Raw genomic sequence first — 24,809 nt, forward strand, 5'->3', positions numbered from 1 at the left:
ATCGTGAACATAAATCAATCTGTTTGTGATTAAAATATCACGATTTCGTGAATTTGAAATACGAATATCGTAATTAAAATCATGGACATACACTACTCTGCCAGGAAAATCTAATACAAAACTCGTGCAAAATATATCACGATAGCGTAGATTTGAATTGCGAATATCGGAGCAAAGATCTTGAAATCATTAACATAAACAAAACAAAACTCTTGACCTGGGACGAGACGTGCAAAGTGAAATAAAGTAACTGTCACCGCGAACCGACAATGGCCTGTCATTGCGGACCGAGCCTTTCTTGACGATTTTCATTTTCTTGTGATGGACATCGTCTGGGTAGTATCGTAATATCCTGGCTATATACAAGATGTTTTTAGAAAATATATTTTACATGCTGCCTAGACGCATGTACATGCACAGATACAAATACACTCGGGTTTTTTTTGCGCGGTATTTTTTACGCGGTTTTTTTACGCGGATTTTGAAATTTACGCGGTTTTCATTTACGCGGATTTTGAAATTTACGCGGTTTTCATTTACGCGGATTTTGAAATTTACGCGGTTTTCATTTACGCGGTTTTCATTTACGCGGCCTGTATCTGCCGCGTAAAAAAACCTGAGTGTATGCAAAATGTATCGACGGCACGTGCAATTTTATTATTCTGCTCAATAGTTATGGTTAATGTTATTTTACATAGCACAGACGAACGATAACATAATATATGTCATGTTTGAGCTCTATTATTTTCGGCACAAATCTATTCCGCATTGGCACAGCACTATCATCGACATGTGCTTGAAATTAATTTGCAAGCGCATTTTTCCCTGCAAAATAACATCAATATTGGGAGGAAAAAAGAAAACCGTCTGCGCATGTCCCGTCCCAGCTCTTGACTAAAATATCAAAAATTGTGACCAAGTTCTTGAAATCGTGAATATAAATCAAACTGCCTGTGATTAAAATATCACGATATCGTGAATTTGAATTATGAATATCGTAATTAAAATCATGAATATACACTACTCGCCCAGGAAAATCTAATACAAAACTCATGCATAAAATATTAATGTGGATTTGAATTTTACCAATAACGTAGCAAAGATCCCAAAAACAAGAACATAAATCACATTACTCTGTCAGGAAAATTTGACGCAAAACTCGTGCATAGAATATTACGAAAACGTGGATTTCAATTAAGAATATCGAAGCAACGATCCCAAAATCATGAACATAAATCACACTACTCATGACTAAAATATCAAAGATTGTAACTAAGATCCTGAAGTCATGAACATAAATCACAATACTTTACCAGGAAAATCTGACACAAAACTCGTGAATAAAATAACACGATAACATGAATATCAATTACGACTATCTAAGATTCTGAAATCATGAACATAAATCACACTACTCGTGACTAAAATATTAAAAATTGTGACTAAGATAATAAAATAATAAACATAAATCACTCTGGTTGTGAGTAAAATATAACGATATCGTGAATTTGACTTGTGACTGAGATTCTGAAATTATGAACATAAATCACCCTGCGTGGGACTGAAATATCACGATATTGTGAATTATCGTAACTAAAATCATGAATATGAATCGCACTACTCAGTCAGGAAAATCCGACACAAAACTCGTGAATAAAATATTAAGATAACGTAAATCTGAATTACGAATATCGTAACTAAGATCCTGAAATCATGAACAAAAATCACACTACACTGATAGAATATATGCGTAAATCGCTGCGAATTAGATTCGTACAGACAATTTTCATAAATTGTACGATTTTTTCGTACATATGATGAATCATTCGTAGTTGAATTGAAACTCTTATATTTTTTCTTACGAGTTTTTCGCTAAAACCACGAAACGACTTTCGTTGGCTTATTACGAAACGGTTTCATTAGGCAAACGATTTCCTGAACCTCTTTCGCTTCCAGTTGATCCATAATCCGGAGCAGTACGGAGTTCGGAGTTCAGTCCAGTTGAGCTGCTCGTTGGTTTTGTATGAAGAAGTTTGAGTTTTTCTCTGCTGGAGCAATGTAAATATAATATGCTATTAAATACGAAAACTCTTCTAAGATGAACGAAATGAATACGTGCGACCAACAAAATCGTTCGTAATATACACAACCGTTTAATAAAATAAACGAAACATTTCGTTTCATTCCGAAAAAATATTGCCCTTTTCAACAATAACATTCGTGCTATGTACACTAAATATGTAAAATTTACGAAAACTTTCGTACATCAAGTGGCCATTACTTCACACCACAATCTTTCTAGCAGATTGAAATAAAATCGATTACGTCAGTTAAAAAAATAAAAAAAATTGTTGTTGTCATGGATCATTGTTGTGATCCTAAAAGAACGATTGAAAAAATATGGTAATAAATGCGAAAACTTTTCTAAGATAAACGAAATGAATTCGTGCAACCAACAAAATCGTTCGTATTATACGCAAACATTTATTAAAATAAACGAATCATTTCGTTTCATTTACCAAAATTATGTCGCTATCAACGATAACAATCGTGCAATGTACACTAAATAAGTAAATATTACAAAAACTTTCGTTCATCAAGCGGCCATTTCTTCATACCACAATAAAATCGATTTTGCCAGATCGGGTTTTTAAATAAAAAAATAGGTGTTGTCAAATATCGATCCCAAAAGATCGAATGAAAAAAATAATATGCTAATAAATACGAATACTTTTCTATGATGATCGATATGAATTCGTGAAACCAACGAAATCGTTCGTAATATACACAAACGTTTATTAAAATAAACAAAACATTTAGTTTCATGCACGAAAAATAATGTCGTTATCAACGATGACATTCGTGCAGTGTATACCAAATATGTAAAATTTACGAAAGCTTTCGTTCACCAAGCAGCCATTCTTGTTCATGAAATGAACGAAACCTACTATTTACAATGCACGAAAATAGTTCGTTACAGAAAAGGACGAATGAATTCGTGTATTTCATGATCAGTTTCATAATATTTACGAATTTATATTATCAGTGTACCCATGACTAAAATATCAAATATTATGACTAAGATCTTGAAATCATGAACATAAATCACTATGCTTGTGACTAGCAAATATGACGATATCGTGATTTTGATTTGCGAATATCTTGATTGAAATCAGACACTACTCTGCCAGGAAAATCTGATACAAAAATATCGTAGCAAAGATTCTGAAATCATGAACATAACTTACACTACTTATGACTAAAATATTAAAATCGTGACTAAGATCCTGAAATCATGAACATAAATCACATTGAATTACGAATATCGTAGCCAAGATCCTGAAATCGTGATTATAAATCACACAATTCTGCCGGAAAGTCCGATAGTGAACTCATGAATAAAATATCATAGTATTGTGATAGGAAATTACGAAAATCGCGAATGAGATCCTGAAATCATGCACATCATTTTACTGTCGGTTCATTTAGTTGATACACATTTATTCAATCCAGTGTATCCCCAAACTATAAACAAGAATCATAACAAAAACTATAACCACAGTAATGCAATCAAGCATTGGAATGCAAAAGCCATGTATATTTTTGACGAGGGCTAGTATTTTGAAAACACAAATATGTCCATGAATAATAGGGGTTTAATATTCATAATTTCAGGAACTTGATCACGATTTTCGCAAATCGTTCAGTTCACGAAATTGTGATTTTTTAACGAATTTATGAATGGATATTTTTCGTGAAATGTCTTGCTCCTAGATATCTTTTCGGGACTTGATCGTCTGTTTCGACAAATTTCACCGCTGCCGTTTTTCAAGAATCCATTGTTTATTGTTTATGTATATCAACAGGCTATGTTGTTATGCCCCAGCGATAAAATAATTAATTAATTAACATAAAATACAAATTGAAGATTATCATTAAAATACATCATTAAGACACATTATGCCATACAAATAACATAGTCAAACATATTAACGAATATGGACAACGATGTTCGGACATATGACAAGTTGCTTATGGAAACAAAACCTAACCGTATGAGCTTCCAAACCAGTGCACAGTCATCCGAATCCATAATGTAGGACAACCAAAATATTCGTGACCAAGCATATGGTTATAAAATGGTTTTGATGTTTCAATGATAAATATTTGTTTTAAACTAGGAATTATTTTAGATTAGCAACAATAGGGTGATTCTAATAATTTGTTATCTCAGAAATTAATTTCGGAACTAAAAAAGATGCATAAACATAGTTTTTGGAAAAATTGTGTAGCATCTTTTGCTATCAATTTTGCTGAATACGTTTCTTTTTATAATTCTGCAGTTATGGTACAGTGTGTGCTTCAAAAATCTGTTTCTTCAGCTATTTAACTATTGCTAGTGACTATCACTTTCTAAATATTTCCAAAAGGGCTCGCGCCGGATAAAGTTGTAGAAGTGTAACCTCTTCTATTTTTGTTTTATTTTCAATCCCTAATACCCGTCTTTTCTAAACCTTTTCTTCCCGAATAGCTGGTAATCGAAACCCATCCTCCCCTTAAGAAATCTCGATCACTGTTTATCCAAAGAATGAGTCTCGAAGACACTAATTAGAAATTCCACAGCCACCGCTCAGCTTTCTTGTCACCAATCAAACACCCATTCCCGCCGCTTTGATCTCCGATACTCTAAAATTAAGATCAAAGTATGATAAAAATCTACTTACACCATCACTTTGTCACTTTCAGCGGCTCTCCATAACTGGTTCGAGTGGATTTCCAGCCCATTGGTAGGTAGGTAGGTAGGTAATTGACGCCTCCTTTCTACGTAAGTGCCTTCCTCCGTCATCATCGACTTGCTCTACTGTTTGCGTTAGTCTTTTCTGTGGTCGTGACTTTGTGATACTCGGAAGAGTTTTCAACGACCGACGGACCAACCGTCGCCGCGCCGTGGGAAGAAGGTTATTTAATTGTTCGACACTCTTCCGCAGCTTTGCTCCAAAAGGAAACGACCGTCCGCGTGCCGCTGTCGTCGGCTTAACAAGCCTTCAAGTTTCGAGGGCGTACGGCTGTTATCGCTTTTGATAATTTATGACGTGAATAATTAATGACCATAAATTTCCACTCTGCTTGTTTTCCGATGAATTAGCGTATCGAAATGGGCAACTGCGTGCGGTGATGTTGGGCGGTGGGATGCGCCATTGAGCACCGGTCTTCCCTGTGCTGTAGAGGATCTTTCGTTTAGAAAGGTGGAGGTTAACATTTCACAACCCTAAGCCAAGCAGGGACAGGTGCGAGATGTAGGCAGGTAAATGGAAGCGATATTATTTTCATTTCCATCACCCGTCGCGATTGCCGCCGGGAGTGACTTCGTGGGAAGCATGACCTACTGTTATGGTCTTGTCAAGTTTAGGCGGATATAAAATATTAAGAGTCAGTAAAGTTGATCGATGGAGTTCGAATATCGTCAACTTGGTCGATCTATCTTTCGATGATCTAATTCAAGAAACTTTTTTGCCAGAATATAGTTTATTTTTTAACGATATATCTTGCATTACACAGCTCAACAAAAAAGCCAAATTGATGAAAAATTGTGTTTCTGTTTTTCTACAATACGTTAAGATCAATTTATATAAGAAATTGAAGTTTTTGTAGTTACAATTATAACCCAGTGCATTGTGAATTTGGTAAGGAATTTTAATTCCAACTTGAGCTTTTGAACATTGCAAGATAGAGCTTGACTGCCGTTAATTAAGTTGTAGTAAGTAAAAATAATGTAGCAAGTAAAGAATAAATTGCTAAATAATATTTTAGCCCAGCTAAAAAGCAATTGAATTTTGCAATTTTATATCGAATTGGCAACAGTGTTCTTGTGCTGTGAACGTGTTTAACTAGACCTAGTACTGCTTCCAACATACAAGGCCAGGGACTTTGAGAGCCGCGTTAGGTCCCAGAACTCACTTTGCTGACGGGCTTTTCATGCTTTTAACTGTTCAAATCAAACCACGTTGGGTCTTGCAAATGTTCTTGCATTACTTTCTTATGTCAGTTTCGATATGACGAACAAAAGGATGGAAATTCAAATACTGTTTATAACTGCTATTGGCTTCCTTCTAATGATATGTGATGCACATTTTTACCTTAGTGGAATTTGGTTGTTGCTTGATATGAATAATATTTTTTGTATCCTTTAGTATGTCTCGAGTAGAGGTAGCTTGCCTCGAATGATTGCGGGGCAAGTGCGCTGTTTCTGTTATCTGCGCGATATTGTATATGTTCGAATGCAATGAAATATGTATGCCGAATATAAGTTTCATAAGGAGATGCATAAAGCATAAACCCGCAGCATCGCATTAGCATTGTATTGGCTTTAGCTGACTATAATGCTATATTGTGACTGCATCTTTAAGCATTTGCGATGCTAATGTAGAGCTTGAATGAGCTTACATGAAATGATGAAATTGATATTTTAAATAAATAATAGTACAAATGTATAGCCAATATTAGTATTTGCTGATGCTGACAGGGAGAGTGTAACCATGGACAGCCATTCTTTTTCTGCCTACATTCTCATTTCTTTTTTGACGCTGCTGTCGTTTGCTATTGCAGGACGCCCAGCGCTGTACGGCAGTCTGTAAGCAAAGCAGTACCATGACAAAGAAATACTGCCCCAGTACAGCCACCAGAAGCGAGCGGTACAGCTTCTCTTTCCTTATTTTACACTTTTCAATATTTTTAATCAAAAACGACGATAATAAATGCGGTTCGTTTACGCCACGACCGGCATCATCGCTTTCGTGTGCGGACCTCTCCCTTTGACTACGCAGAGAAAAGTGTACCAAGCGAGATAACAAACTTTACTACGCCACACTCTCACCGAGCAGTCGGAGTACAGCAGCAAAACAAAAATGTATTCTACTGCTCTACGGGAAAATGTACTCGGTTTGGCTACCGTTCTGGCAAGAGCTGTAGTGATGCGTCGCTGTAGCGGGCTGTACGGCTTGTGCAAATGTAAATATGTGTACTGAAAAAAATGTAGTTTACCAGTACCTTTGGCATCCCTGTGGACAGCAATTCGTGCTCATAAAGTAGTCTAATGAAGTGTTCGCCACTCGATTGTGTCTATGCCTATGTATACAGGAATGCTGATAAACATCTGCCATCTAAAGCTCCAATTGCACTTTGAATGATTGCTCACTTTCCGAATATCTGAAACATTTCGAAAAGTCTACATCAATGGTTTGTCCGTATTTGGGACTCTTTTGACTTAAAATCGTCACTTAATTCTAGTCACGTATGACGCAGTAGGTAGGAGTACATATTTTGATCCTTCAGTAGACGTAGCGATACACGGGTAGATTCAATTGCTGGTAGCGAAGGAACAATTTTTAGCTTTCACTTTTTTGAAAAGTGACGACTGAGTGGCATTCCTCATCACCACGTTCGTCCGTTCGCTCGCATGCCTCTTTGGTGATCCATTACGTTCGGCTCTCTATCGTCGAAAATACTTTGTATTAGGATCTAAATTTTTTAAAGTGTTGTCTTGAGTAGTTCACCTAACGATTTATTCAGTAAAAAATCAACTATTTCGACTTTGCAAATTGGACAAACTCTTCAAAACTTCGATTTCAACAAATGAAAAAAGTTGTGTATTCACAGTATGAGTTCAAATTTTCGGGCTAATGGTCATTTTTCCAACAAAAACACCTCTAACAGGCCAACAGGGTACCAGCTTACCAGAAAAAATGAAACATTGATTTCAATTTTTAAAGGAAAGCATGTCAAATCTTTCAACCAGCTTCCGATACTATGTATATTCAGAAAAATATTGACAACCATGCGCTTTCTTTGGGAGGTGCGCTTTAATGGAGGTGCATGGTTGCCAGATGCCGTGGATATCGGCAACATCACACCATCTTCGATATTATATTTTGCTCGACCATATTTTTCTAATATTTGAAAAAATCCTCTTCACGCACCAAAAGACAGTTTATTTAGCCTGAAAAATGCTGTGGTACGCTAAAATTAACAGGAAGAAATATATTGCAAAGCTTTTAATTTTTTTTATTCGATGCTGAATTTGTCAATGCAGTGAAGACCCGTTTTTATCAGCCTCTTGGTGAATTTTGGGCTGATGAAACCGGGACATTTATAAAATCGGGACATATATTTTTCTTTCTTTTTAAGATACCGAAGCTCTCAAAATATTCTTCTTTGTTCCCTAGATATAGCCTTATAGCCTTTTCCGATTATTTATCTTAAACTTCCCTTAAGGGGGTCTGACAGTGCAAAATTTAAGAAAAATAAAAAAAATTTTTTTTGCATATTTCGGATCTCTAAGATACTAAGAAAAATATGCTCAAGAAAAGATTTACTCGAATTCAACTTGCTTCGTCTGTTAGAGCCAATCAAACTATCAATTTCATATGGAAGCTGATAAAATCGGGGGTAGATAAAATCGAGTCTTCACTGTATATATTTCATGTTTCACGACTGTCTTTGTTCTAGAGAAAGATTCACAGTTCTACAGTCAGAATAAAATTGAACAAAACGTTTCATAACGTCCAAACGTTTCGACCGTTGTTTTCGGTATTCATCAGTGGAAATCTACAATATTTTATTATTCAAAGAAATTTTTCACATATGCGTATTAAAATGTAAACTCACTATTGGTATTGTTCTTGTCCGTCGCTTTTTCTGTTTGTGGTCTATTGTCGGTGGTAATATCTTCCAATTTATTAGCGATGAAAAATTGTAGTGTTTTTGGTTCATCCGTTTGAATAATTAGTTCACTTGAGTATCACAACTATTGGGCACAACGAGAAAATATGGATTGGGTTTTATTCAGTGGCTTACGATAGCGAAAGAGTGTATTGCGTGTGGAGAGTGAGATCTGAAATCTCTCTCGAAGAGAGGTTTTTTAGATGATCGATGCGGTGCCTGTTTTCCGAGTGACCTGGGCTGAGTTGTGTTGTCAAAGAGCGGGGTAATGGTACGTTTTATGGGGCTCGTTTTTCCCAATTACTTTGTACCGTATATAGTACTCCAGTGTAAGTTGCACTGATACCTTTGACATCAGTTTGTCTATTTACGGTGTTGGTGGTATTGTATATGTGGAAACACTCCAACGTAGGTAGGGTATGTGGATGATAAGTTTGGTCTATTATTTCGACTTGATCAAGTTGAAATTTCTGCTAGCGGGTTAAGCAGTGTTCTACTAGAGCTATTATATGTCCTAGTTGGAGAACTTCGAGATCGGTGTTCGTATGACCTATTTAGAGCAGTTTATCCAATTTATTGATGTTGGATTGATGACCGGAACTCCTTGTTTTTAGCCTGTTTCGAGTCATTCCTATGTAACAGCATTTACAATTATTACAAGGAATGCTATAAATGACGTTACTTTGAACCAGATACGATATGGGGTTCTTCACCTTAAAGAAGTAAGATCTCACGGTTGTTGTATTTTTGTTTGCAATTTCAACTTGTTTTGTTTTAGACTTCTAGACTTCTTAGACTTCTTGCTATTTGCTTGCTAAGATTCGGGATGTACGGGAGGGATATGTAAGTTGTTGGACGATTTTCTGCTGCTCTGGTGACAGGTGTGTTCATCGGATGATTAGTGCGGTGAATTTGTGTGCTGACACGTTGGAATAATCTGCTTATGATCGTTGTCGGGTAATCGTTCCGGTGGAGGTACCTGTGTATCAGTTGTTTTTGTTGGCCGCTGGCAAGGGTGGTACTTAGTCGAATGGTTCTGTCGATTAGATTTGATGCCACGTTTACTTTTTGCTGGATAGGGTGAAGTGAGTGATAATTTAGTATCCTCCCGGAGGCGATGGGTTTACAGTGCCATTCTGTAGCGAGTGATTGGTATGTATTTCGGGTGACGGTCATATCTAAAAACGGAGTGCGATGGTCGATTTCCTTTTCTACGGTGAATTGGATGTGGCTATTCCCTAGTAACAATTTAGGTTTTATGATAGTTTTATAGCCACTCATAAAACTTAGATTGCACTTGTAGCGTGCTATAAAACTTCAATTGTTACTTGGGTTGTAACTGTTGAAGGTGTCTAGTGCATGTTCTATTTCCTCAGAAATGGGACTTTGAACGGCAGTGTCATTATGACGTGTTATATTAGAGTATTTAAGACTAAGTCAGCCAAAATAGGAGACAGCGGGTTTCCCGAATAATTTTAAAAATGAAAAATGAAATGTTAAGTAATAAATTCTTTGCTTCACAGAGAGCCATTGTAATGCGTCTAGCATGAAACTAGAGGAAGTGCATTTGTTACATTTTAAAATTAATGATTCTATTATGAAATCGCTGTAACCTCTATATTTGTGTTTGATTGACAAGAAACAAAATGGATAGGCAGAAGTCAGTAAGTGGTGAAATAATGGATTTATATAATAAAATTTTGCTACTAATTGTTAAATCATTTTTCAGACGACACAATCTACCATATTTTTAATAATCTTTTTGATAACATTGTCGACGTAAGACTTAACTTAACTTATCATCAATAATTATTCCAAGATATTTTAATTCACTAACGTGATCAAGCGTCTCACCATTTATTTCAACATTAACGTCAGGCCTAGTATTAGCCGAAGAGATAATCATGTATTTAGTTTTAGCAGCATTTAACTTTAAACTTTAACCAACGAGCAAGGGAATGCAAGTCTTCATTCATATGTGCCATAGCTTCATCTATATCCTTAGCTGCAATGAACAGAACATTATCATCAGCAAACAAATTTAAGGCTACAAAATCGTAACTCGCTTCATGTCATTTATATAAATAATAAATAAAATAGGACCTAAGATACTACCTTGCGGCACTCCAAGAGGATTGCCGAGAGGACTAGATACAAAATCGTTAAAACTAGTTTTCTTAGTTCTATTACATCAATAGTTTTCAAAACTCTTATGTGCTATCCATCCGATATCAAATCGCTCTAAAGTTCAGAGAAGTAAGAGAAGAGAGTAGATATTTTTCAATTGTTCAAAAATGATTGGGTGAAACCCATCAAATCTACAGTTAATATTACAAGCTGTGTTATTTCCAGAGGTTCACTGACCAGCTTAAAACTCTGATTAGTCAGTTGCACACTGTTAAAGAAATAATTGTCCTCAGCTATTATTTGTTCAGATTGTTCTTCTACCCCCTTAAAGTTATGGATTGCGAGTAACTATGTTTAGGTTTGATTGAATTCTTTAGGATTTTTCATAACTCTCTGATAGAAAGACTACCAATGGACGTTTGTTTTCTGCAAGATGTCGCATTGCAACAAAGTTTGTAGACAACCAATTATATTTAAATATAATCTTTGAGACAGCCTACCTTTTGTTAGTTGCTTGACTTGACAAAACCTTGCTTTTTTCGATCCTAGCAGTCTCCGATATACTGAATACTGCTTCCTAATTGCCGCATGATTAATTTTACGTTCACTATTCTTTTTAACACAATTTACGCATTTAAAATTAGTTGAGGAGCATTCTGATGTTCTATGCGCTCCATTACAAATAGAGCATGTTTCTTAATTTACGCATCCCGTACTATTCTCCACAGCTGAAATAGCTTAGCACGTTTTGGAAATAAGCTACGTTTCATATTGATTGACTGATGGTTTCTTGTAATGCAACCGCCTTTTCATTTTACCATAACTGTAAAAGTTAACAATTAAAAATTTCACGTTGGGAGGCATATTGCTCAGCTTATATATAGCTTGTTTATAAATCAGATAATAAGTTGGTCTCCACACAAAAAATACGGGTTCTTCAGAATTAAAGTTTAAAATTTATGAGACATTCACTTCAAAGTCGTTTTCCAGAATGAACTAATATATAAAGGTGGCCAAATAAGCAAAGCCGCAGTAAAATAACAACTGTTTTAGAATTCTCAACAAAGTTATTCAAAAATAATTGCTGTTCAATTTTCAGAAGGGTTTTATATTGCACTATTTTATGGTTCGAGATAAATTATTTTTATTTCAAAAATCTAGGAGACCACCCTAATTTTTTCACACTGAAATGTAACGCACGTATTATGGAGTAATTATTCTGAAGACCCTGAATGTCTAGCATTTACAGTTTATAAGAACTGAATTTTCAACAAAAAAAAAAGAATCGACTGGAGCAAAGGAAGCTTACAAGCAAAAATTTCACGTGAAGAGTCATTAGAAGACAAACCATGTCCACCTTATTTTCTAGTATATATATATATATATATATATATATATATATATATATATATATATATATATATATATATATATATATATATATATATATATATATATATATATATATATATATATATATATATATATATATATATATATATATATATATATATATATATATATATATATATATATATATATATATATATATATATATATATATATATATATATATATATATATATATATCTATATATATATATATATATATATATATATATATATATATATATATATATATATATATATATATATATATATATATATATATATATATATATATTGATTTGACATTGAATGCCACCTTCGGAGGTATTTACCTAGGAAAATGTTGAATTTCATGCATAAACTCGTCAATTTATATTAAAGTTTATCAGTTGGTTTATATAAAAGTTTATTAGTTGGTCTCTGATAAAGAAATATGCGCATCTGTAAAAGCTAAGTGTTGTCCGAAGTCGATTTTTGCGAGAAACTTTAAAGATGTTACTTAAAAGAAAATTTTATTTTTAACGATTCATCCTAAACGAAATAAGGGAATCGTCGCTGTTGTGCTATCTTATGACAAACGCCATTATGGGGTAAATTGAGTTAGATATGCCACATTACTTGTTTAAAAAATCTCTACAAAGTGGTGTTTACAGAATTTTGACATTCTGCTTGGTTACTGAGATATAGCGAGAAACGTGCTGAGAATTTTTTAATTTTTTGCTTCAAATGACTGTGTCTGTGGATTGGCTTAAATTAACTTGATGTATAAGATGTTTTTATATGTAAAACTATCTGAGAAACACAATGGCATAATCATTTTCAAAACAAAAATGCTCGAATTGTGAGAAAAATGCAATTTTAGTTTTATAAATATATAGCATATTTGGCAACACTATAACCAAAAATAACTATTTTTTTTAGATTCCCTGACTCATTTCCTTCAAAATGCATCTCACCGTTTGTTTATAGACCAAATGAAGCCAAAGATATGAATTAAAGTTAATAATTGATAATTTTCTTTCTATGGAAAATTTTTCATGCGCGAATATGACACGTCATACAAATTTTGTCATCAATACACACCTATGACACGTGTGAGTGCGTCTTTTGTTTACATTCATAGTAAAAACTCACAACATAATCAACCGATCTTCGAAATATTTGAGATATTAATACAGAATAGATAAAAGCATCAATTGTCTTCTTTGAATTGTTTATTCCATTTATAAGATTCAAAATACTCAATCTCAAACTTTAAAAATCGTTTTTGAATGCTCAAACTGATGATCTTATTCTCAGATGATTGATTTGTGCTGATCAAAAAACATGTTTATTGTTTTTAATTGCTTCGGAATTGCAAGATTTATTTCACAGAATATATTTTTCATATAGGGCATCTTCTTTTATTTCGAAATCTAGGCCACTTTGAAATCAATAACTGCTAAGTGGTGCGACTTTCGTCGATTTGAATATATGGTAAGTGTATGAAACCCTATTAACAACAGTAAATCAAAGCGAGAATGGCAGTAAATCCGAGCAGGTTAATCGCATTTCCTACCTTCCTTTTCTGAAAATTGGTTCCGATCTTTATGTCGTTTGCCTACTATTATCTACACTGATAGAATATATTCGTAAATCGCTATGCATTAGTTTCGTACAGATAATTTTTATAAAATATACGAATTTTTCGTACATATAATAAATCGTTCGTAGTTCTATTGAAACAGATTTATTTTTTATTACGAGTTTTTCGTGAAAACCACGAAACGACTTTCGTTGGCTTATTACGAAACAGCTTCGTTCGGCAAACGAATTGTTCGCTGCTGTATACGAATATCTTTATAATATTTACGAGCACCATTCGTCGAACCGACAACGTCAACAGAGCTTCAATAGAGGTAGAATATGGAGTCATTGTTGCTATACTTCAGATAAATGTTGATGTTCGCGACGGTCTCGATCTGGCTATTTAGTAGCCGTATCCGTGTCCGCCGGTTTCAGGAAGATTTTCTAAACCTCTTTTGCTTCTAGTTGATCCAGAATCCGGAGCAGAACGGATTCAATTGAGCCATCGTTCGATGGTTTTGCATGAATAATTTTGAGTTTTCCTCTGCCGGAGCAATGTAAAAGAATATGCAATTAAATACGAAAACTTCTCTTAGATGAACGAAATGAATTCGTGCGACCAACGAGATTGTTCGTAATATACATAGACGTTTATTAAAATAAACAAAACATTTCGTTTCATTCACGAAAATTAATGTCGTTTTCAACGACAGCATTCGTGCAATGTACACTAAATAAGTAAAATTCACGAAAACTTTCGTTCATCAAGCGACCATTTCTTCATATCACAATAAAATCGATTTTTCCAGATTTGTTTTTTAACTAAAAAAATCGGGGTTGTCAAACATCGATCCAAAAAGATCGAATGAAAAAATAAGAAGATAATAAATACGAAAACTTTTCTAAGATGAACGAAATGAATTCGTGCGACCAACGAAGTCGTTCGTAATATACACAAACATTTATTGAAATAAACGAATGATTTCATTTCATTCACGAATAATAATGTCGTTATCAACGATAACATTCGTGCCATGTATACTTGATAAGTAAAAGTTACTAAAACTTTTGTTCATCAAGCGTCCATTTCTTCACTCCACAATCTTTCTAGTACTCAATAATGGTGAGCAGGTTGAAATAGAGTCGAATTTGCCAGATCGATCTTTTTAATTAATAAAAAATCGGTGCTGTCAAACATTGATCCTAAAACATCGAATGCGACAAACGAAATCGTTTGTAATATACATAAATGTTTATTAAAATGCACGAAACGTTTCGTTTCGTTCACGAAAAATAATGTCGTTATCAACGATTACATTCGTGCAATGTAACCTAAATAAGTAAAATTCACGAAAATTTTCGTTCATTAAGCGGCCATTTCTTCGTACCACAGTAAAATCGATTTGACCACATCGATTATTTTAAATAAAAAAAAAATCGATGTTGTCAAACATCGATGCCAAATGATTGACTGAAAACAATAAGAGGCTAATAATGCGAAAACTTTTCTAAGATGTACAAAATGAATTCGTGCGACCAACGAAATCGTTTGTAATTTACAAAACTGTTTATTAAAATAAACGAAAAATTTCGTTTCATTCCCGAAAAATAATGCCGTTTTCAACAGTAACATTCATGTGATGTACATTACACATGTAAAATTTACGAAAACTTTCGTTCATCAAGCGGCCATTACTTCACACCACAATCTTTTTAGTCCTCAATAGAAGGGAGCAGGTTGAATTAAAATCGATTTTGCCAGATCGATCTTTTTAGTTAATTGAAAAAAAAAATCGTTGTTGTCAAACATCGATCCTAAAATATTGATTGAAAAAGTAATATGCTAATGAATACGAAAACTTTCCTAAGATGAACAAAACGAAATCGTGCGACCAACGAAATCGTTCATCATATACATAAACATTTATTAAAATAAACGAAACATTTCGTTTCGTTCACGAAAAATAATATCGTTATCAACGATTACATTCGTGCAATGTAAACTAAATAAGTAAAATTTACGAAAACTTTCGTTCATCAACAGTACCGTCTTTACGCATGGGCACACTGGGCCAGGGCCAGGGGCCCCGGGCTTTTAGGGGCCCCCAACTTAGGATGAATATAAAATCATTCTGAAGGTTGTTCCAAAAAATAGTTAATAACTCTATGTTCCAAAAAATAGTTAATAACTCTTTGGCGTGTGGGTAATAATGCTCGTATTGGCACATTGCACCTTAACCCATGTGACGTTTTAAGAGCATCAGACAATGAAGCGGAGTGATAGTAGCGGTAGGCAACGAGGTACTGCATGATCAGGATGGTATTGGACCAATTAAAACGTCAATCCAACATTTCGATTCAAGTTTCAGTTCATTTTAAGCAAAAACAATGAAATGTTTTCTATAACACGTATAGAAAATTCGAAAGGCACCAAGCATGAGCGACAACCAGCAAGGTGGCAAAATTTGCACAAGGAAGCTGTACAGAAAGTGGAAGAAGATGTCGAAATTCGAAACACCATCCTTGTTTGGCAAGCGATCCGCGCATGTGGCAAATTTTGATTTCTTCATCACATCAGGGATTGTGAATGGACAAATCTACATGAAAACCTCTAAAAATAACTCCTGGATTTCTTGAGGTCTCACGATACTTTCGCGGCCAGTATAGGCATTTTCCACAAAGCCGTAGTAGTCTGGTACAGTACCAATAATGTTATTTTTGTACGACACTCCTTATCAAAAATATTTTAGGCCGTCAGAATCAGGCTTTTCGTCTTTGATGAGCTTCGGTGGTAGATAGTTGCATTTCTGTAAATTTATGTTTAAGGCTGATTATAAATGAATTCTTCAAAGTTGTGGTAGTGAATTATTGAAATGAATTGTGTTGCTTATATTAATAGGTTCGAGTAATTTAGATGTGCCGCTATGTTTATTTGTTTACGTAACAATGAAGGTAATATTTGTACTTTCGAAAGGTGAAAGGTTAATTATTGTTATGCTTTAATTTTTTTTTCCTTCGGTCTCTTTCACCGACACCAGAGTGGCGACTCTCCCATAAAACCTCTAGACCTGCCACTTAACTAGCAGCGCCGTTTTTGAGATGCTAATTACGTTGAATATGAAAATGTTAATATGTATTACTTATAATGTACTTGTTTGCTATCTTCGCCTCTCAGAACCGTTCACTATAAAAGAAAGCACAAAACTTCTGTCAGAATATATAACAAAAATCTACCTCACCAACAATTTGTGCATGAAGAGACACTATTTCGTGAAACGAAAAATGCGAATATCTAAAATGAATGAACCATGAATCTCGCAGTTAGATTCGACATAATATCGATTGATTTCAGTGGCTGCAATATTCAGTATTGTCATCTGTAAATGTAGTTTATTGCGGCTTTTTTGTAAAGCTGGTAATTGACTTTTTCCAGCTGCATCATATCAGGAACACTAAGAAATTGAGAACAACATTGTACGAATCAATGTAGCTTTTGTAAATCACGTAGTCGTCATCTATTAATAAGTTGAATTTTATTGGTATATTGAATTATTGAATGAATCGTCGACATTGTAGTGTTGGCGATTAACCCGCCTTACTCCATTATTCCTCATCATTGACGGAGACACTCCACAGCTTCAAACGACGTCTTACAACTACGATGGTCAGATTATATCATATTGGGAGGGATAGCGCAGCTGGTAAGTCCATTACACTGTACGCAGCTCAGCTACGTTCGAACTCCCACAACCGCATATTGTGAGTTATGCCTTTTGCCACTTTCGATATCTTTTTAAGATCTATCAAAATCATCTTCCATTTTTGAACGATACCTGGTCATTCACAATGCCACCTATAGTGGTAGAAATCTAAAGATGATCTTACTCTATAGCAGTTTATACCTATTCAATTATAGGGGCCCCTCGGCTCAGTTGTGCCCAGGAGCCCCGAGTGGTCTTAAGAAGGCTCTGTTCATCAAGCGGCCATTTCTTCGTACCACAATAAAATCGATTTGGCCATATCGATTTTTTTAAATAAAAAAATCTATGTTGTCAAACATCGATCCCAAAAGATCGACTGAAAACAATAAGAGGATAATAAATACGAACACTTTTCTAAGATAAACGAAATTAATTCGTGCGACCAACGAAGTCGTTCGCAATATACACACACGTTTATTAAAATAAACAAAACATTTCGTTTCATTCACGAAAAATAATGTTGTTATTAACGATAACATTCGTGCAGTATACATTAAACGTGTAAAATTTACGAAAGATTTCGTTCACCAAGCGGCCATTCTTGTTCATGAAATGAACGAAACCTACTATTTAGAATGCACGAAAATACTTTGTTACAGAAAACGACGAATGAATTCGTGTATTGTATGATCGATTTCATTATATTTACGAATTTATATTATCAGTGTAATGCATATCAAGTCTCCTTGCTTACCTGTAAACTATGGAGTTTTGCTGAATTTTCCGATCACCAATAATTACAAAACGCCCCATTTGAAGCAGTTCACCAAGTCTAAAACTGTTAGCTACTAAATCGCTGTTCGTTCTTTTATAGAGGTTTAAGAGCAAACCGAATGCAGACATGACTTAGACCATAGTCTTATTACGCGCCACCCAGTGAATAATGGAAACCAATCAGAATGTCGCTAATAAAACTTTAACTTCTAGAATTATTATGATGGCCCCACCTCATTCCCACACAAAAGTGTTATCTCAACGATTTATCTAGAAGGCAAATTAATATAATTAAACGTTAACTTGCAGACCGATATTTTGAAACAGAGTTACCATATTTGTCATAAAAAATTGTATAGTACCGAAAATACCGGTACTGGCTTTTGTTCAGTACCGGTACTACGGTACCAAAAATGAATCGGTATTACCGGGATTTTCGGTACCGGTATCCCGAGCATACGAAAAGCCCATAATACACCCATGCTTATGGGGTTTGACATGGGTGTTTGAAATGGGTTCAACCCATGAAAATACCACCACCATGGTCCGGTAGATCCCATATAAAATACCATATGTTGGTGTATTTATGGGTTATCGAGACCATTTTATGGTGTGTTGATGGTTGTGAATTTCGCCACGGACCATGTTTAAGGTCTTTTCAAGGGGCTATGTGGTGCTTGAACCCATGAGTATTTGCTCGGGATTACCGGTACCACAACCCTAGGTAGGATTGCGTCAACTGAGTTTTGCTTGACTGACAGTGTGCAAAGAATTGAGAGGGGTGGCCAGTTATAGATTTGTTGCTAAACTCATCGTACACAGGGTTCTGTTATAGCACATAAATCCGACAAATGGTGACAAATACAATTTGATATCCATTACAATATGATTTAACCTCTTACTTATTTTATTCTGATTAAGATCACAAACGTCCAACATGATTTCTGTGATTATAAAATCTTTTCCAATCTTTTGACACCAACAAAATTGTGATATGTCTAAATAAGATATTTTTTTCTTTTGCGTAAATTGATTCTTTTCGACTGTGGAAATTGTAAGAACGGGAAATCATTTCGGCAGTGTAGTCAATTAAAAATTTTGCGTCGATTCTAACTTATCTTCGCCGACGTTTCGATCCACCGAGCCCTGAAGAAGATCCCAATCACGGATCAAAGCGTTGGCGAAGATAAGTTAGAATCGCCGCAAAATTTTTACGTGACTGCACTACCGAAATCATTTCCCGTTCGTACTTTTTCTTTTGTTTATTTGACACTGCTTTATGCGTTAGCATAACTGAGACGTGGGTTTTTTTTACAATATGTAAAAATAAAGTTATGAAAATTAGAGCCATAGTACTCAAGTGAGAGCAAGGATGTGAAGTATACAGATCGTAAAACTAGAAGTGGCAGGGTCATTATAACAGGATTAATATCTTATGGGCTTAACTTTTGTCTTCTGCTGATGAGGGTCGAGCTTAGGCAGCATAACTACGAATCACTCGAGTTCACCAGCATGTCTTTTGCATAGACAGACTTGTCCATCTTTACCGTGGGAACCGACAAAAGAAAAGCCACGCAAGATCACCACTAAAACCTATCGATGATTAGCATCATTAAAATATGATTGCTGCTGTTCGTCTCTGTTTGCCTTTCGAATGCCGGGATAGATTTTTATTAAACTATTGTCACTATGCTTACAGTCGTAGCGAATTTGCTACATTGTGTAAGGTTGGAGCTGTGTCTACAGCGGCTACCCACCGCTGCAGATGGATTCGCATCAGTTCCTTTTTCTTTTTACCTTTTTATATCGACTATGTTAGTCACATTTTCTTTTTTACATTTTAACGACATTCAATTAGCTAGAGAGACGGCGCCGGTGGTTGAGTGGTAAGCGTGACGGCCACTCATTCCAGTTGACCTGGGTTCAATTCCAGCCGAGGTCGTTGAGATTTTTCTGAGGTGAAAAAATCTGTGGTCACGTCTTCCTTCGGAAGAGAAGTAAAGCCGTTGGTCCCGGGCCATGAAATTGGTGGATCGATATCTAATCCAGGTAGTGGAATCACCTCTCTGGCGTCGGTAAAGAAGTGGTAGATCCAACTTCTATACTCTTACTAACAAAAATATCCTCCTCCCGTGATACTTGTGGAGTGCGCAGTAGTATATACGGCCTCTAGCAAAAGCAAGTATTGGACTAACCATTCCTTCCCATTCCTTCCGCGATCTACGTTCGGGCCTGGCCGGTGCCGGTATTGATCAAAAACTGCTTAGGATTACCAGGAGTTGCACATTGAAAGATGTTTCGCTACTCCCAAGCATAATTAGCAGCCAGGGGTGATCGCACAAGCACAAGCTCAAGCTTTAACGACATTCAATTAGCTAGAGATTACTGGGTAGTGACAGTTATTAAAATTAGAGCGGTAGGTAGCCGCTGTAGATACAGCCACCACCTTACACAATGTAGCAAACCCGCTACGACTGGAAGCGCAGTGACAATAGTCTAATAAAAATCTATCCCGGCATTCGAAAGGCAAAGAGAGATGAACAGCAGCAATCATCTTTTATTGATGCTATTCGTCGACAGGTTTTCAGTGGTGATCTTACGTGGCTTTTCTTTTGTCAGTTCCCACGGTAAAGATGGACAAGTCTGTCTATGCCACGGGACATGCTGGTGAACTCGAGTGATTCGTAGCTATGCTGCCTAAGCTCGACCCTCATCAGCAGAAGACAAAAGTTAAGCCCGTAAGATATTAAGCCTGTTCTAATGACTCTGCCACTTCTAGTTTTCCGATCTGTATACTTTACATCCTTGCCCTTACTTGAGTGATATGGCTCTAATTTTCATAACTTTCCCTCCCCAGTAATCTCAGGCTAATTGAAAATCGTTAAAATGTAAAAAAAGAAAATGTGACTAACATAGTCGAAAAAAAAAGGGAAACATAAAAGTTCACTATGCCTCTCCAACGGATCTTTTTGACGCAGCTTGCTGCTGCGTGTTGAGATCTTGACTTCTTCGTCGTAACAGATCGACTTAGCAGCCTCTCAGCAAGGTTTTCCATGGTGTAGTGGCTGATTACAAGTTTAGACAACCAAGCGTTTTTCATCTACACTATCAGGATGATTTTTGTTGTTTTACTACATTCAATTTAGCACATAAATCATTCTGTATTTGTTAGTGTAAGGGGGAATATTAAATTATTCATATTGGTTCAAGTTATAGGACATTTATAGCGGTAAGCTTGAATCTAGTTGGTACCGCCACACGGTACTATCTTTGATTTTAGGCCTGAGTTTAGTCCGGCCTAAGACGTTAGTACCTGTCATTGCAGAAATGGCTGCATCCTGAAGCCAAATGAAAACAGTGTAAAAGGCCGCCATGTTCCTCTTGCATACATCTCAATAATTTGAATCAACTTTTCGAACTTTATGTGCAATATTATGGCCCATGTTGCACACAAACCATATGAGGGCAAGTAAGCAAGTTTTATCCCGTACGAAAAACAGGTGTAATCGAATTTTAAATGCATTTTTTTCAATATTCTTTATCGTCCTATATCTAGAAGGTGCTACACGCTCATTTCAAAACGCCACATCGAAGAGTTATATTGCAGGTTAGCAGAAGTCGAATCAAACTGACGGACGAAATTTTATAATTGGATTCAGAGATGAAAATTGTTTTCGTTCGTTAGTTTACCTATGGCTATCAAAATGAGTGAAGTTTAATTTGCTCACAATTTTTTAGTTATTTTTACATGGGGAAAAGAAATATAATCACAATTTGTTCCCTTTTCTAGTTGTATCTTCTCACAAAGAACACCATAAGCAAGTGGAAGTTTATTTATATTTTTACTGCTTTTGAAAGAGTTCAAAACTAAGATTGAATAAAAAATTGTAAATGAAGCCATGACATATAGCCTAAGTAACACTTTTAAATATGACGGCAAACAAACTGTTACAAATATTCTCATTTTGATCGTTATTTAAATGTTATCGGAGCTTGCTTGTATTGTTTCGTAATTTATAATTTTCTAGCATATCTTGTACTATTTGCATTTCCGCTGTAGTGCAAATTTTAGTTTAATTCTTTATGATAGAACAGATACGCACAGGGTATGAAAGAGCTGTGAAAGCTGAGACTAGACAGATGACTTGGCAAAATGACGCAAAAAGTTGAATACGGAAAAATCGCTTGAATCGTGTCGGAACTTAAGGGGGTGCAAAGATTCAGTCATGCGCCACATCGAAATCTTGTTTTGCGGTATATACCATAACTCAAAATCTACTGGACAAACGTTGAGACATTTGCACACTTGTTTTCACAGCATTTCACAAGTAATTTAGGGAGCTTTTATTTTTTGGTCGATTTTCGATTTTTTCGTAGTACTTTGAAACCAAAATCCGATTATTGCTAAAACAACGATTAACATGTTATTGTAAAATAATAATATTTAGCAGTTTGCAAAAAGCTCTTGTAGTTGCCTGGGCAATGGTGTGAAGAAGAAGAAGAATTGTGCATAATTCAGAACGATTGGTCCAAGAAATTTTGTCTGCATCCAGTACCAGGTTCAATTTGTAAATTTATAATTATCAATTCATTATCAGACAGATGGCAGACTATAGGAAGTAACTAATTATAATTTTTATTAATTAAAATTACTGGACTTTTGGTATTTCAGGCATGATTGGATAATCGTGCTGATAATTTGAATTACTTCATTTTCAGCAAAGTAGGTCTGCCAAATTCTATATGCATGGTTAGTAGACTAGTTGGGTAGGATGGTATAATAAGCCCCACCAGCCTAAAATTTCAGATTTCTATTCCATGGACGACATAATTATCTGAAGCAAATAAATAATTTTTATGGCATTTTTCATGTGTTGCAGAACAGCAACTGATACAAACTTTTCAAAAGATGTAAGCTTCCACTCTTTTTCTATAAGCATTTGATTTAATTTGGAACAGTCAGATTTGGCTGAACTGACAAACTACTAAGTGTAATGTTAGAGAAGCTCTTCAAGCCCTTGGAGAGGCTAGCGCCTAACAATACAACTCTATAACGTTCTCGATAGTATACACCATTATTAGCAAAATAACGTTTTAGTCAATTATGGATCTTAAATAATAAATTGTTTAAGCGGTTACTCCACTGTAGAATTTTAAAACCATTGATTTTTTATTTATTAGTCTAAAATGTGCTTTAGGATGTAAAAAATGATATCCCAAAACATGGAGAACGAAAACAATTCAAAAATATAATTTTCAATTTTGCCGCAACGCCTCTTATGTATAACCCATGTGTACTGCAAACTTTAACCGCGTTTTTCTCGAAACCACTGGCCGGAAATGTAACTCGAGCAAATGATTTTTGGTCGCTTTGAAATTTTCACAGTATATTCAAAATTGATTTTTCTCGTCAGGTACGCAGGATTAAATTGTTTATTGCTTACCTTTTTATTGAATAACGATTTTGTATAGATTTTTATGACATTCTCTATGTTTTTTCACTCAAAACTGCGCCATTTCGCTTAAAACCAAAATATCGAAAAAATCCTACGTACATCGACATAAGCAATCAGAAAAACTTTAGTTTTTGGCGCCAGGTCAAAAATCACGGGAGATAGATTTTCGACCGTGGACCCCTTCCAAAAAAACGCGCATGACGTGAAAATGCTGCAGAGCCGCCATCTTGTGATGAAATTGCTCGAAGAAATTATTTTATTTGATACAATACTTATGTTATAAATCCCATTCAACAAGATGTCGATTCACCATTTTATTAAGCAATAAAAAAATTCTCGAAATAATCAGACTATTAAATAGCATAAACAGTGAATTTTAAATTAACTTTATTGTACAGTTTTTTAACATAGCCGTGTATTGCTAATCAGAACGCAGCATCATGTTACCGAAAGAAGACAAAAATATGCAAAAAATTGTCATGCTTCTCTTGCATACATTTCGTTATTTTCAATCCTCTCTTCGGCTTTCTTCTGGATAAATATGGCTTTCTTTGCTCGCAATAAAGATGACAATAAATAAGCCAGTTTATCAGGTAGGAAAGACAAGCACTGTCGAACTACACTAATAAAATAAAATACCAATTAATGCGTAGAAAACTACGCATTTTCAATAAAAGTGGAATAACCCATTTAGTGGGTAAAGAGTTCGTATCCATAAATGAATACAGCTTTTGTACGTCAACCTGGGTATGTCTCACCCTTTATTTTTCGCAGACCTGTTACAACAAATCGCGTGAAAAATATCCATTCATGAAAATCGCGCCAGAATGAAAAATTCTTTCAATAGAATTATTTCTGAATTAAAAAAAACATAAAATAACATTCATTTCACATTATTGTCTCCTTAACTACTTAACAAAATAAAACCGCCAACTGGATATATTTTTAATGGCTGGATCCTTTGGCTGCTCTAAAAATGCCAAACGCATATTTGCAACATCCTCAGTAGTTTAAACATGCAGGCCGGTAATTTGCAGCTTCCGCTACGAACCTTAGTTTGCAGGTTAACTCGCTTAAA

Source organism: Topomyia yanbarensis, chromosome 2 (assembly GCF_030247195.1).
Source record: "Topomyia yanbarensis strain Yona2022 chromosome 2, ASM3024719v1, whole genome shotgun sequence".
NCBI classification, from domain to species: Eukaryota; Metazoa; Arthropoda; class Insecta; order Diptera; family Culicidae; genus Topomyia; species Topomyia yanbarensis.